Below are 14,247 nucleotides of genomic sequence, written 5' to 3' on the forward strand. Positions count from 1 at the left end.
CCAGACGTTTGAGATGGGCAGGGCATGTAGCATGTATGGGCGAATCCAGAAATGCATATAGAGTGTTAGTTAGAAGGCCGAAGGGATAAAGACCCTTGGGGAGGCCGAGACATAGATGGGAAGATAATATTAAAATGGATTTGAGGGACGTGGGATATGATGATAGAGACTGGATTAATCTTGAACAGGATAGGGACCGATGGCGGGCTTATGTGAGGGCGGTAATGAACCTCCGGGTTCCTTAAAAGCCTGTAAGTTTATTTATTTATCTATTTATTTACTTATCTCTTTATCTATTTATTTACTTATTTATTTATTTATTTATTTATTTATTTATTTATTTATTTATTTATCTATTTACTTATCTATCTATTTACTTATCTATCTATCTATCTATCTATCTATCTATCTATCTATCTATCTATCTATCTATCTATCTATCTATCTATCTATCTATCCATGTCTGTCTGTTTGTCTGTCTCTATCTAGTTATCTATTTATCTATTATTAATATTGGGTGCTGAACAACAGCCAGAGGCCAATTATAGTTCAGCACAATACACAAACAGAAGAACAAAGGTGCAAGAATAAATAAAATAATATCTTAAATCAAGAAAAACATACATAAATAAAATAGAGAACGATACTAATAAACAAAACTATACTTTAAAAGGATCTAAATTGTTCCCATGAAAATTGGCATATTTAATGCATCTACAGACTGGAGAAAGAGATTTTGAATTTCTGTTGTAAAAATTTGTTCAAATCTTAAACCCTTTGTAGGAATACGAAGGCTGATATTGTTTATGATAGACTCACAATCAATATCACCCTTGATAACTTTGCCCCCTGGTAGAGGGGCAGAGAAGGCCTGACGGCCTTATCTCTACCAGGTTAAATAAATAAATACTACTAAATAAATACTAATAATAATAATAATAATAATAATAATAATAATAATAATAATAATACGTTTATTGCCAGAAAAATATAATACAAAGAAAATGTGAATATACAAAATTCTAACACTCCCCTGAACCAGATAGTGGACAAAATTATACACAGATAAAAGTGGCTTGCAACGCCTTCTTCTCTGTATCAGAGCCTCCGCTGCAGTGACAGCATTTCGAATCCGAATACAGAAGATAATTGTATGATGATGCTACATTTGCAACAATGGCAACCCCCGCTAGTCGTGTTGTTATTAATGGTGCCTCTCCTGAGGGGGTTCCCCTGACAGTACTACACCTTTGTGAGTGATGACTCGATTCTCACGTGACCTGCACAAAATGTACAGTTGAGAGTGCCCAAAACGCTAAAAAAATAAATTTAACTATTACTGAGTCATTTATTGGTTTATTGCCGGAGAGGTGATAGTGATTTGCTTACCCAACAGTGAAAATGGTAGTGATTTCAATTCCCAACAGTGCTACCAAATTTGGAATACAAAACTCGTTTATACTAGTACAGTTGAAAATAAACATCGCAAAAAAATGTTGCACATATCTCACACGATTTATACACGTATAAAAAAGTATATATATATATATATATATATATATATATATATATATATATATATATATATTTGGAAGTTTCCATGGAAACAACACTTTTTCAGTATGACTTTTTGAATATGTTTTGCTTGTGTGTCATTAGCATTTTTTTCTGTAGTGATGCTTCCACTTCTGAAGTACATACAGAGGTATATTTTGTTTACTGTTTACCATGAAATTCTATTCACAAGACACGTTTTCCTTACGTGCAATCAAGGTAAATCATCTTGATCATTAATTGCAAAATACGTTGTGCAGGACTAATTAGAAGACATTGTTTTGTTTTACGAGAATAAAAATATTAAATTTCTGTGTAGGAATTTGATTAATTTCGTACAAAAAAATTCGGTGTTATTTCACTTTTTGAAAATAACTTTTTGATTCTCGCGTTCCAAAATACATTACCACGAAATTCTTCCAAAGACAAAGGGAATCTTAAACATTTGTGTAGTAATTTACAATCCTATTTGTGAATAATATAAAACAATAGTCACCACAAAATATTCAAGCTATAACTACCCTATATTTAAAAACAAAGTTATTCGAAATAGGGTTTGAATAAAAGATTCAAAATTTTCTATAGAAATAGGGGTTGGATATTACATTAAAATTTTGTACGTAAACATTAATGTACAGCAGCTTCTATTTTAATCACTTAAATATTTTTTAAGAAAATTCCACTAAATTAAAAAAGAAATCTAATCTAATCTAATCTAATAAGTAATTCTAGGTCACATTCATCTAGGATATCTTTTGGTCACTTTAAGTTAAAATTTAGTAAAAAAAAAAGCTTTATTTTGAAAACATTAATTTTGAGTAGATGTGTACTAAAAAGAAATAATTCGTGTATACACAACTCAAGTTTTTTTTTTACCTGGAAGGGCCATCATAACACACTACTGCCATCTAGCGAAATATCTGTAATGATGAGATGGTACAATATTAGGCCTACATTTTCAAGACAGTTCAGTATTTTAATAAGTCAATTAATATGTTATTGTATTAGAGTACTTTATTTCTTCTAATCTTTATATACTTTCTTCTAATCGTATAATAGTCAATAGTCGAGGAGACGGCCACCAGATATAATAATAATAATAATAATAATAATAATAATAATAATAATAATAATAATAATAATAATTTATTTTAGCCGGCAGAGTTAAGGCCATAAGGCCTTCTCTTCCACTCAACCAGCAAAAAGTGTATATACATATGCATGAACTGACAAAGAATTCAACAATTTGATTTAGATGAGAGTTACATGTATACAAGAGTTATTTACGAATTAAACAACAAAATACTATGAACTATTAATTAAACACTGAAAAAAGTGTGTAGCAGAATTAAGCTAAAATACATAGAATGTTAATATATTTCAAATAATATTAGATAATAGAAAGAGATTATTATGAGACAATTTTGAAAATACTGCACTATCAGGATGATGTCTAAAGAAAGAAGTAACAATGTAGTCAGTGATAGTTTAAATCAGTATGATTGGAGTGAAATGCTAATAAGGTTATCTTTTAAGCTGTTCTTAAAGGTGTTTGTTGTCTTGCAGCCCCTAATACTTTGTGACAAGGAATTCCATTGACGCGAGGTGGATACTGTAAAAGATTATGAATAGCAAGATGTTCTATGAAGAGGTATACTTAACGTGCCACAGATAAGTGATCTGGTATTTACATCGTGGTTAGAGTATAGATAAGAGAAACGAGACGAAAGGTAATTTGGTGTTAAGGTGTGCAGAATTCGAAAGAATAAAGACAAAGAGTGTAAAGTTCTGCGTTCTTTAAGTCGGAGCCACGAGAGATTTGCGAAGGACGGTGATATGTGATCATATCGTCGGATGTTGCACACGTATCTGACGCACATATTCTGAGCTGAGATATGGAGGGTAGCTGTGAATATATTGAATAAGCAGTCCCGGACAGCCGATGAGGGGGTGGTCCTCCAGCTTGGGGGTTGGGCGAAGGGCTAATAACCAATCACCGTAAAAAAAATAGTTTGTTACGAAACCTTCAAATAAGGCTCGGAATGGGACTGGTTCTCTGGCACGACCACAGCAAAGGAATAAGGTTTTGAGATTTGGTACTTGGAATGTTACAAGTCTATATCCCGTAGCTTGATGAAGACTGCTGCATGGTAGTAGAAAGAAGGAAACGGGCAAAATTTAAATTCTTACAGGATCCAGTTGAGGCGAATAGAGATAATTATTTCAATAAAAGACGGGAAGCAAGTCGTACACTTAGGAATAAAAAGAGAGATTACTTGAAGGAAAAACGGAATGAGGTAGAAACAAATAGTAAAAATAAAAACATTAGAGATTCATACAGGGACATCATTTTATTTTTACATCAATTTTTATTGTACCTGAGTTTTTGAATGTACTTCACCCCCACCCCTTCTACTAGTAAACTTCCGTCCTCCACACAGAACCAAGACCGCGTATGGAATCAAAGTTGCCTTACGGTCAACAGTACTGAGTTAGTGAGTATAGTACGTTCCAGAAATATGTTCGCGTTTTCCAGTGACGAAAGAGCTTTCAATATTGAATCATATTTTCGCACAGATACTGTCCGTTTGCCTACGTCGAATCCCGATTTCCCCCACCTGCTTCTGTTCGCCCCTCTGTAAAAGCTGGGGTGTCTTAGCTTTTTTCTGGAAACATTAATTTTTGTTAGCTATTGGACGTTTACATAATATTATACATTATGAATTTACAGTACGTAAGATATTCTTTTATAGAGTAGGTACAGAATTATTTCAACATAAGTTACTAGTACGAAGGACGAAACTGGCAATTGGAATTAGATGCAATAGTCTATGGTGCGATTATATGCACAAAAGAACTGAAGCCTGTATCGAAATGAACGGCTACCATTTTCAAAAATGTGTTTAAATATTCATATTATGATTATTTTTGAATTTAACTTCTTTATCTCTTGAGAAGTATCATGTACAAGATTCCCAAACATTATTTAAAACAAGTTTACAATGCACTATTTGAAAGTGTTATTAGATATGGATTACTTTTATATGGAAATAGTTCTGACCTTCCAAACATTCTGTTACTGCAGAAAAAGGCAGTTTGTATTATAACAATGTCACCACCCAGACTATCATGTAGATCTCTTTTCAAAAATGAAAAGATTATGACAGTCTACAATCTATATATTTTTGAACTTTTAATGTATGTAAACAAGAATATTACTAATTATACAAGTATAGTAGATCTGCATCCCTATGAAACAAGAAATAATGATCAATTAAATGTACCATATGTCAGGCTGCAAAAAAAACACAATCAAGCTATGTAATCACTGCAATAAAAGTATATAATAAGATACCAACAAATATAAAGGCACTTAATGAAACACAATTTAAATTTCAGATTAAGAGATGGCTACAAAATAATCACTTTTATAATATGAATGAATTTGTTGAAAATGATGTAGTATTTTAGTTAAATTTTATTATTTTTTACACTTTTAATATTTTAAATATTTACACATTTTTTTATATAATTATATTGATGAGGCCTCTTGTATTCTACTACTTTCAGGCAAATAAGAAATATGAATATGAACGCTAATGTGCTGTAGACAGTATAATATACATTGCATAATGAATATGTTCGCATGAATAACTCAGTTCGTGAGTAAAAACAGTTATTCTTAATACAGTACTGTATTTTGATTAAACAAAAGCCTAATGAAAATTATCGAACTCAAAATCGCGATATTTCCTAGTTTACGTAAATGGATGAACTACTTTTCTTCCCTCCTATACCTAGTAGAGTGATTTGCTTGTGTTTTACGCCAGGATCACCGAACTACAGTCGTGGAAGGGGGTAGTAAACTGTGTTTCCGGTTCTCTAAAGGTATAAATGTTAGTAAAAATAAAATGTCCCTGTATAAGGGCATAAATATTTGTATAGCAATAATTCTTCGAAGAATTAAGTTAGCCTACTTTTTTCTGAAGTCGGGAGCAATCTTGCTGCCGAGGACTACAGCTAGGCCACCAGAAACTTCAATCGATTTCCATGCCGTCGTCTTCCTATTTCTAGGTACCCTCGGCCCGTAACTTTAGTTTTTGGAAAGTTTTGTTTCTGAACTTCGTAGACGCCGCACCTCCCATCCTACTTCTCGCAGATTGTTGCCGAGAAGTAAATATCAGATGTCATTTGTTCTATTGTTTAGGTTAGGACAAGGTTGTGCGAAGTTAGTTGTGTCCAAGTTATGCGCTGAGAGTCGAGAGTCGTCGAGTCGACGTAACAAATTAACAGCCGTCACAGCGCAAGACCTGAGAACTTCTGGGTACGAAATTGATCTTAGATTGCATATGCGAGTACGGTTTTGATTCGAACGGCGAAGAAAGAGCTCAAGTTACTCTTTTGTTTCAAGTGACCTATTGAATTCGGACGTTGGCTTGGAAACTTGGGTTTTTCATTTGTTTCTTTTTCCTCAGAGAATCCTGGAATCATCTAATGACAATGAGATGCACTAGTTTCCCACTTCTTTCTGCACAATTATCAATTTTGGACATCCTGCTATACATATTACTAGAGCCCGGATATTTGGCAAAATGCCTTTTTTTCTGGGTGGAAATAAATCATTACACATCTTGATTACACAACTTCAGAATATATAATATACAGGATGTTAAAAAATAACGTTTACAACGTTTCAGGGATAATAGAGGAGGTAAAAATAAATATCTTTTGTAAGTGACAAAACTTTGGCAGATGCGCCGTTTATTGTGTACGTAAGTGTTAGAATAATCCATAAAGGACAAGAAAAAAAAAATATTATGTTTTATTTAACGACGCTCGCAACTGCAGAGGTTATATCAGCGTCGCCGGATGTGCCGGAATTTTGTCCCGCAGGAGTTCTTTTACATGCCAGTAAATCTACTGACATGAGCCTGTCGCATTTAAGCACACTTAAATGCCATCGACCTGGCCCGGGATCGAACCCGCAACCTTGGGCATAGAAGGCCAGCGCTATACCAACTCGCCAACCAGGTCGACATAAAGGACAAGACCAATTGTCGTTTTAGAGGCGGTGTTCAAACTGCCGTCCATTGAAGGCATTGGACAACTGGTACCTTCGTACTATGGAGTGTCTGCAAAGCTCAAAAAGGCCAACATGTGAAGCTTCAACAACACGAGCAACTAAGTCTTCTGCCGTATCGATCGGTGTCCCATACACAAAACGTTTCACATCTCCTCACAAAAAGAAAATCAGTGGGGTTAGGTCCGGTGATCGAGGTGGCCACGATACCGGCCCACCCCTGCCAATCCAACGATCGGAGAATGTAGTATTTAGATGGTTCCTGACACGAGATCAAAGTGTGGAGGGGCACCATCATGCTGAAACCATATTCGTTCTCTGATGTTCAATGGGATATTTTCTAAAAGTTCTGGTAGGATGTCGCGTAGAAAAACAAAATAATTATCACCATGGAGACTGTTAGGCAACAGATAAGGCCTACAAGATGGTCGTGCACAAACAGAACTAACCAGTGAGTGTTGTGACGGAAGTCAAGTCATCTATCCTTCAGGCCACCTAACGGCAAAATGGCGCATCTGCTAAAGTTTTGTCACTTAAAACAGACGTTTGTTTTTACCTTCTCTATCGTCCCTGGAACGTTGTAAAGGTTAATTTTTAACACCCTGTATGTCTTTCTCGTGTTAAATTTTATCGCACTTGGTTAACATGTTTCGGCCCGTTATTGCCTTCTTCAGAACTGGTTGTTGCTGGTCTTGGCACCTTTTGTTTTGTTTCCTGTGGGGGTGTGTTTGTGTAGTATAATGTGAAGTCAACTTCTACATAGGACAAACAGGCAGATCAATTCAAACAAGTTACAAAGAATACATCACAGCCATAACACAATTACAAAACACTTCCACATATGCAGAACACATTACAAATGCTAACCACACATACAGAGACATCAACACAGACATGGAAATTCTACACATCCAACCAAAAAGCCAGAAACTAAACACACTAGAACAATACGAAATATACCGACACACAAAAACACATCCAAATGAAATTCTCAATACACAACTCAATTTCAGAACACACACACAATCTTTGACTCCACATTACACTACACAAACACATCCCCACAGGAAACAAAACAAAAGGCGCCAAGACCAGCAACAACCAGTTCTGAAGAAGGCCAATAACAGGCCGAAACATGTTAACCAGGCACGATAGAATTTAACACGAGAAAAACATATAATACATATTCTCAAGTAAATCATTATTTCCATAGATATAAATGTGATTTGGAGTAAATCAAAGTGATAGGGCCAATTTTTATTTTGCCTATTTTGCCTTTTTTAAGGTGTTTCTTACTAATAAATGCCTTTTTTGTCATTTTAAATATTTTTATTTGTTTAACTAGCTAGCTAGTGAGTACAAATTCAAATTATAAAACAAAAATGTTTCTAGCCACTACCGTAAGAGCCAGGCTTGTGTACCGGGTGGTCTTAGCCAATATAAAATTTACAAGGACAGAAGCAATTTAAAGCAATATATCTTGTTTGTTTGCAATTTTCTAATTAATTGTGATATATAATGTGCATGAAATTTAAATATTTGAAAAAATGACTAACTTTACTAATAATAGTAAATAAACGTAATTTATTTCTATGCTTGATCTGATAATAATCGTGCTTTAATACTACTGATGTAATATGAATAATGATCGACAATCCACAGTTACAAATATAATATTGTCATGTCTTCACGATATCAACAATCAGCTTTATAATTTTAAATATTATGCTCGTTTTCATATAAGTTGTCACGTAGCATTTTCAATTGTTTGCTTTCATATTTTCAAATCTTACTGTTACAATTTTGTGCTACACGTGTTTATTATTGTAGGAGAAATAAATTTGAGTGAGGAACAGTCAGTTATTGTCGGACAGGGTTGCCAGATGTCCCGATTTTCATATAAAAGTCCCAGGTCCCGCTTCGATTCGAGGCGGGATGCAAAAGTCCCTCTTTTAGAGAATTAACATCACTTGAATAATTTTATCGTTACGTAGTAACTATTTTCTTCTAGGGCTAAATAATTACATTAAATTTCAATTAATTTTCTTAACAATGTAGGTTTGCACATTGGAAAAAAACGAATATTTTGGCAAGTGTAAGGTTTGTAACAGCGAATTCAGTGGTGAATATGATATTTCTAAACATTTCTAAACATAGAAATGCATGGCACAGAGAATTGACAGAAGCTTGTTGAAAATGCTAAAGTTCAGAGATAAATATGTAGGAAGCTCTAATAATGTATACTAGGGGAGAGTCGGGTAGTATCGGACAGCGGGTAATATCGGACAGTGAGTTTCTTTCATCTACCACACGGTGATAGTACCTGATTGACATGGTTACGTTTCTTTATGCGACATCACAGAAACGTAACCATGTCAATCAGGTACTAACATATGGTGGTACATGAAAGAAACGCACTGTCCGATATTACCCGATGTCCGATACTACCCGACTCTCCCCTATATGCTAAATGATGGGTTTGAAGCAGTAATATGCTAACGCATAAATTAAACAAATGAATTTAGGTATAAATAAATTCTGTCATTGTTATCAATTAATAAACATTGAAATTTGAATATTTTGTCACATGTGATGGCAGACAGAGCTATTATTAAGTCATTTAAGTTAATAATTTGGCATAACATATTATTGACACAAGCTTTTCAGAAAGAAGCCACGGAAATGTGATGCAATTTACAGCTAGATAAATATTGTTTGTACTTAGATATCTGTATCTGTAATATGTCTTTTATTCAAATTGCAATTTTGAGATTTTATTACTTTTTTCAGCTGCGGGATAAATTTTATTTATTATTTTTTTTTTATTTATTTTGTATAGTCGTGAAAATTCAACTCTGCCCAAATTCATATCACTCTTTCTTTAAGACAAAACATAAGTAGTACATATGGTGAAAAAGGATATCCCTCCTTGCTAGATCTAAAATCTGGCAACCCTCTTGTCGGATGATCTGCAGGATTTGGACGTAAGGCCTAACAGCAAGGCAAGCCCCTTTGTTGCAGTCAGTTTTATTATCGTGCTTTTTCTCTGCTTTTACACGATTTTCAGCATTGAAGTAATGTCCTTATTCTACTGCATCATTTAGTATGCTGAATGTTATTCGTTTTTCCCTATATTGATTTACGCTGTAACTCTGATTGATAAAAGTTTGTGTATAATTCGTAAATGGAAATATTTCGTAGTGTGAAACAATGTAGAGTAGCGTGGGATACGTCTGTCGGCTCTCTTAATAAACAAGGCTCCGCTTCGGCCACGTCAGCTATAAATTTCCGTTCGTCATCATTCATCCAGCTCGACCGAAGACAGACGGCTGGACGGATCTGACCGGGTGAGCGCACCAGGGACGTCTTATGTCGTCATTTCGTATGTGATGACGTATACTTTCAGTTATATCGATTCATACTGTGTTGTCGGTTAATGTTTGATGACGTGGGCAGAAAGGGATTCCTTACTTTATCAATATAGTATAGTATATACGGTGAACCGTAAAACATTGTTACTTTGTTATTCTAAGGCCCAATTGTATAAAACTCCCTGACTAAAGATCAACTTTGATCGTAGATCGAAAAGTGAACCGAGTTCAGACACTTCTTCTATTGTATAAAACTTTTCTGCGATCAAATTACCTTGGTTCAAATGCAATCTAAGTTCACGTGAAAAGGATCTGGCAACATCGCATAAACAGGTGAAATACGTGATGCGCGGACCATGTTATACAGGTTTGTTCAGTGTTGCCAATCTAGCGACTTTAACTCTTTTTCAACAACAATTTCTTTTAACTTTTATATTGCTTAAATAGGGATTTAGTGACCTTTTTAGCACCCCAATAGTGACAAAATTTAATCTTTCTTTGTTGATAATGAGAAATCTAGCGACGTTACAACTACTTTTTGGCGACTTTCCGTATACTCTGTTGGAGACACTAGTTTTTGTGCAATGTAAATAATGGCGGACAATAAGAAGAAGGTTGACTGTTCTCCAAGTTGTTATCATGTTATGGTGTTTGATACTGCTAAACATAATAAAGCTTTATAAAACGACAATTTTCGTTTAGTAATACAGTAAATTGAAAATTTATGAATGTACCTATCATATCCATTAATAATTAATGGTTGTTATAAACATAATATAATTCTAGGTTATGTTATTTGATACTGCTGAACACGATAGAGCCTTATAAAATATGATTGTGTATTAAGGCAAGAAATTGAAAGAAATATATATATATATATATATATATATATATATATATATATATAAATGTACCTATCATATCTATTGATATTAATAATAATGGATATTTTATTTGCACAATCTGTCACTCGTATATTTCAAACAGAAAAGAAGTAACTGAACTTGGATCATCTAACTTAATCGGAGAAATTTCTTCAGTCAAAGTTGACTTTAGTTTGAGACAAATTAATCTCAGATTAGACTTTATACAACACAAAATTCCAAGTTCAGCTGAAACAAGGATCAATTTAACCTTTTATCTAAGATTAAATAGTTTATACAATCGGGCCTAAGAAATATTTTGTTAATTAACTGTTTACGTGTAATTAATTTAGCATTATTTCAATCTATATTTATGTATGGTATTATAGGTTGGAGTGGAACTTATAAATCCAACATTTATCCGTTAATTTTACCACAGAAAAAAGTATTAAAAATTTGTTTTAAAAAGCAGAAAGATTACCCAACTGAATTGTTGTTTAAACACTTCAAAGTTTTCAACATTAAAGAAATGTATTATTTTATTTTATTAAAATATTTTCATAGAAATTTTAATAACTTTGAAAGGTATATACATAAATATAGAACTAAAAATATGAATTCTCTGCGTTTGCCTGAACCAAAATGTAAAACCAATGCAGCTTTTTATCATAGCATGAGTCAAGGTCCCAGATTATTAAACAAATTTTATTCCAATAATATTTCAACCACGAATCCTGTCCAAATTAATAAAAATTTTTTTTTATTGAATTTATAGTTTGGGTTTAAACATATTAAACACTATGTAATCCGTATTCACTCTCAATTTTAATTTTATTTTTGATTGTATTGGAATCCCCTCCTGAGCACGAGTCTTACTCATTCAGGAGTGGGCTAGTTTATCTTTCATTGTACTTGTATTTATTAACGTGTATTCATTTCAAAGGGTTTTTCTTTGAGATATTTCAAACAAAAAAAGTTTAATACAACTTTGCTGTTTTTTGCTTCCTTTTCGAGCATAATGTTTTTTGTTAAAGCTATTAAACTAATTCACAATATTATTAGTCAATTTAAAAGAGCAATGTATTATGTTCGATTGAGAAGCTTTTATCACCTAGTCTGCTGTCAAAAAATCTGGAAGCTAGAATTTATAAAACAGTTATATTACCGGTTGTTCTTTATGGTTGTGAAACTTGGACTCTCACTTTGAGAGAGGGACAGAGATTAAGGGTGTTTGAGAATAAGGTTCTTAGGCAAATATTTGGGGCTGAGAGAGATGAAGTTACAGGAGAATGGAGAAAGATATACAACGCAGAACTGTACGCATTGTATTCTTCACCTGACACAATTAGGAACATTAAATCCAGTCGTCTGAGATGGGCAGGGCATGTAGCATGTATGGGCGAATCCAGAAATGCATATAGAGTGTTAGTTGAGAGACCGGAGAGAAAAAGACCTTTTGGGGAGGCCGAGACGTAGATGGGAGGATAATATTAAAATGGATTTGAGGGAGGTGGGATATGATGATAGAGACTGGATTAATCTTGCTCAGGATAAGGACCGATGGCGGGCTTATGTGAGAGCGGCAATGAACCTGCGGGTTCCTTAAAAGCCATTTGTAAGGAAGTGTATTATGTTAATAAATTATTGAAATAATTTTAGTTTTGTCCTTTAAATTTGTAGAAATTTGATCCGAGCAATTGTAAGTTTTCGTTCTGCAAAGGAATTTTAAAACATAGTGCAGTGTGACGACGATGTAAAGTTATTATTGCCTGCAGAGAGACAGATATACGTTGTCGTAGGCCAAGTACCCTGAAATGCTTGCAGAGTTTTTTTGAATAATTAAGTTGAATTGTGTAACGTAAAATAAGCTTTTCGTATTGCCTATTTTCACCGATTTTTTAAATTAAAATTACATCGAATGTGTTTGTAAATACCATATTTAATTTTGTACGTTTAACGTAAAATAGCATATGAAGACTTCGGGGGAAAAACAACGAATGTCACAGTTTTCCTAAGGTTGATGTCATTATCTAATTCAATGGATCACTACGAAATTTAACGTTGTTCTTGTGAAAAATGGTAAAAAGGAGAATTATCACCACGAATACAGTAATCCTTTCCTTTATTTTCTATAGAAACAGCACTACATCTTGCAGTTATAGACTCAATTAGATCTTTATCTAATCCTTAACAGAAATGTGACATCCATCGTTTTTCCCGCGAACTCTTCATATCGTATTTTTATTTTTGCCTGTAGAATTTTAAATGTTTTCAAGTCTTGTTTTTGTAACGTGAACTAAGCGTCATTATTGTTTTTAGTTCTTTAGAGTAGAATATTCAATTGAAATGGGAGTGTAGAACTATTTCTTAACCTTTTAATATTATTTTGAAATAAGCGTATCTAATTTACTGTTTTCTCTGAATATTTAATTAAAATTAGGTCGTAAAGTTTATTTTAAAGAGCAGCATCAAGCACAGGTATTAGGCCTATATTGAAGGGTGAGTATGAGGACTATGCCTTATGTCGATGTAGATTTTGTTACTCTGACAGTGAAAAAGTAGAGAAGAGGAAAACATTATGGACAAAAACATATTCAAATCGAAATATGTATTTTTTTAGTTCAAGGGGTGGGGGTTCAAATCCGGTAAACCCCCTTTGCATATAGGGGTGTTTTATTCACACTTTCGGGTGACCATCTTGTAAAGTTTGATTTCTTTTCGTCAAAAAGCCTGACATTACAAGAGACGAAATCGCGAAACAATCGCTAATAACTAGGGCTAGGATTTTGATGACCTATAAATCATGAAAAAATGTCCCAAAAAACAATGCATTTATGACCTAAAATTCTTTCAGAAATTCCTTAAAAATTGATCTTATATAATTGGCTTAGTAGGAAAAGGAGTTTTGTACTACTTAATATTTATACTAATAATTAAATTAAATCCTAGTACCAACATTCAAGATCATTTAATTTTACATATTTTTTTTCTAAGTAGTACACTTTAATTAATTATTTCACCTGATGTAGTTTCATGTAGTCCACCACAAGGCCACTCTTATCCGGAACTAGCAGGTATAGAGGAGTCTATATTGAAGGGGTGGTTGGACTGATTCATTACGTGGGGTGTACTACGTTAAAATGACAATATTTGTGTAGAAAAACGATTAAAATATTATACAAAATAATGGGTATTTATGGACAAAATATGTAGAGAAAGTATCGAAGAATGTAAACATTATTTAACATTAACAATGGGGAGTTATGGAGCACAGTCCGTATAGGTCAGTTTCTATCTGCCGCTTTTCCAATTCTCTGCGGGCTAAAGCAGGGAGATGCACTATCACCTTTACTTTTTAACTTCGCTTTAGAATATGCCA

The sequence above is a fragment of the Periplaneta americana genome, chromosome 14 (assembly GCF_040183065.1).
Source record: "Periplaneta americana isolate PAMFEO1 chromosome 14, P.americana_PAMFEO1_priV1, whole genome shotgun sequence".
Lineage (NCBI taxonomy): Eukaryota > Metazoa > Arthropoda > Insecta > Blattodea > Blattidae > Periplaneta > Periplaneta americana.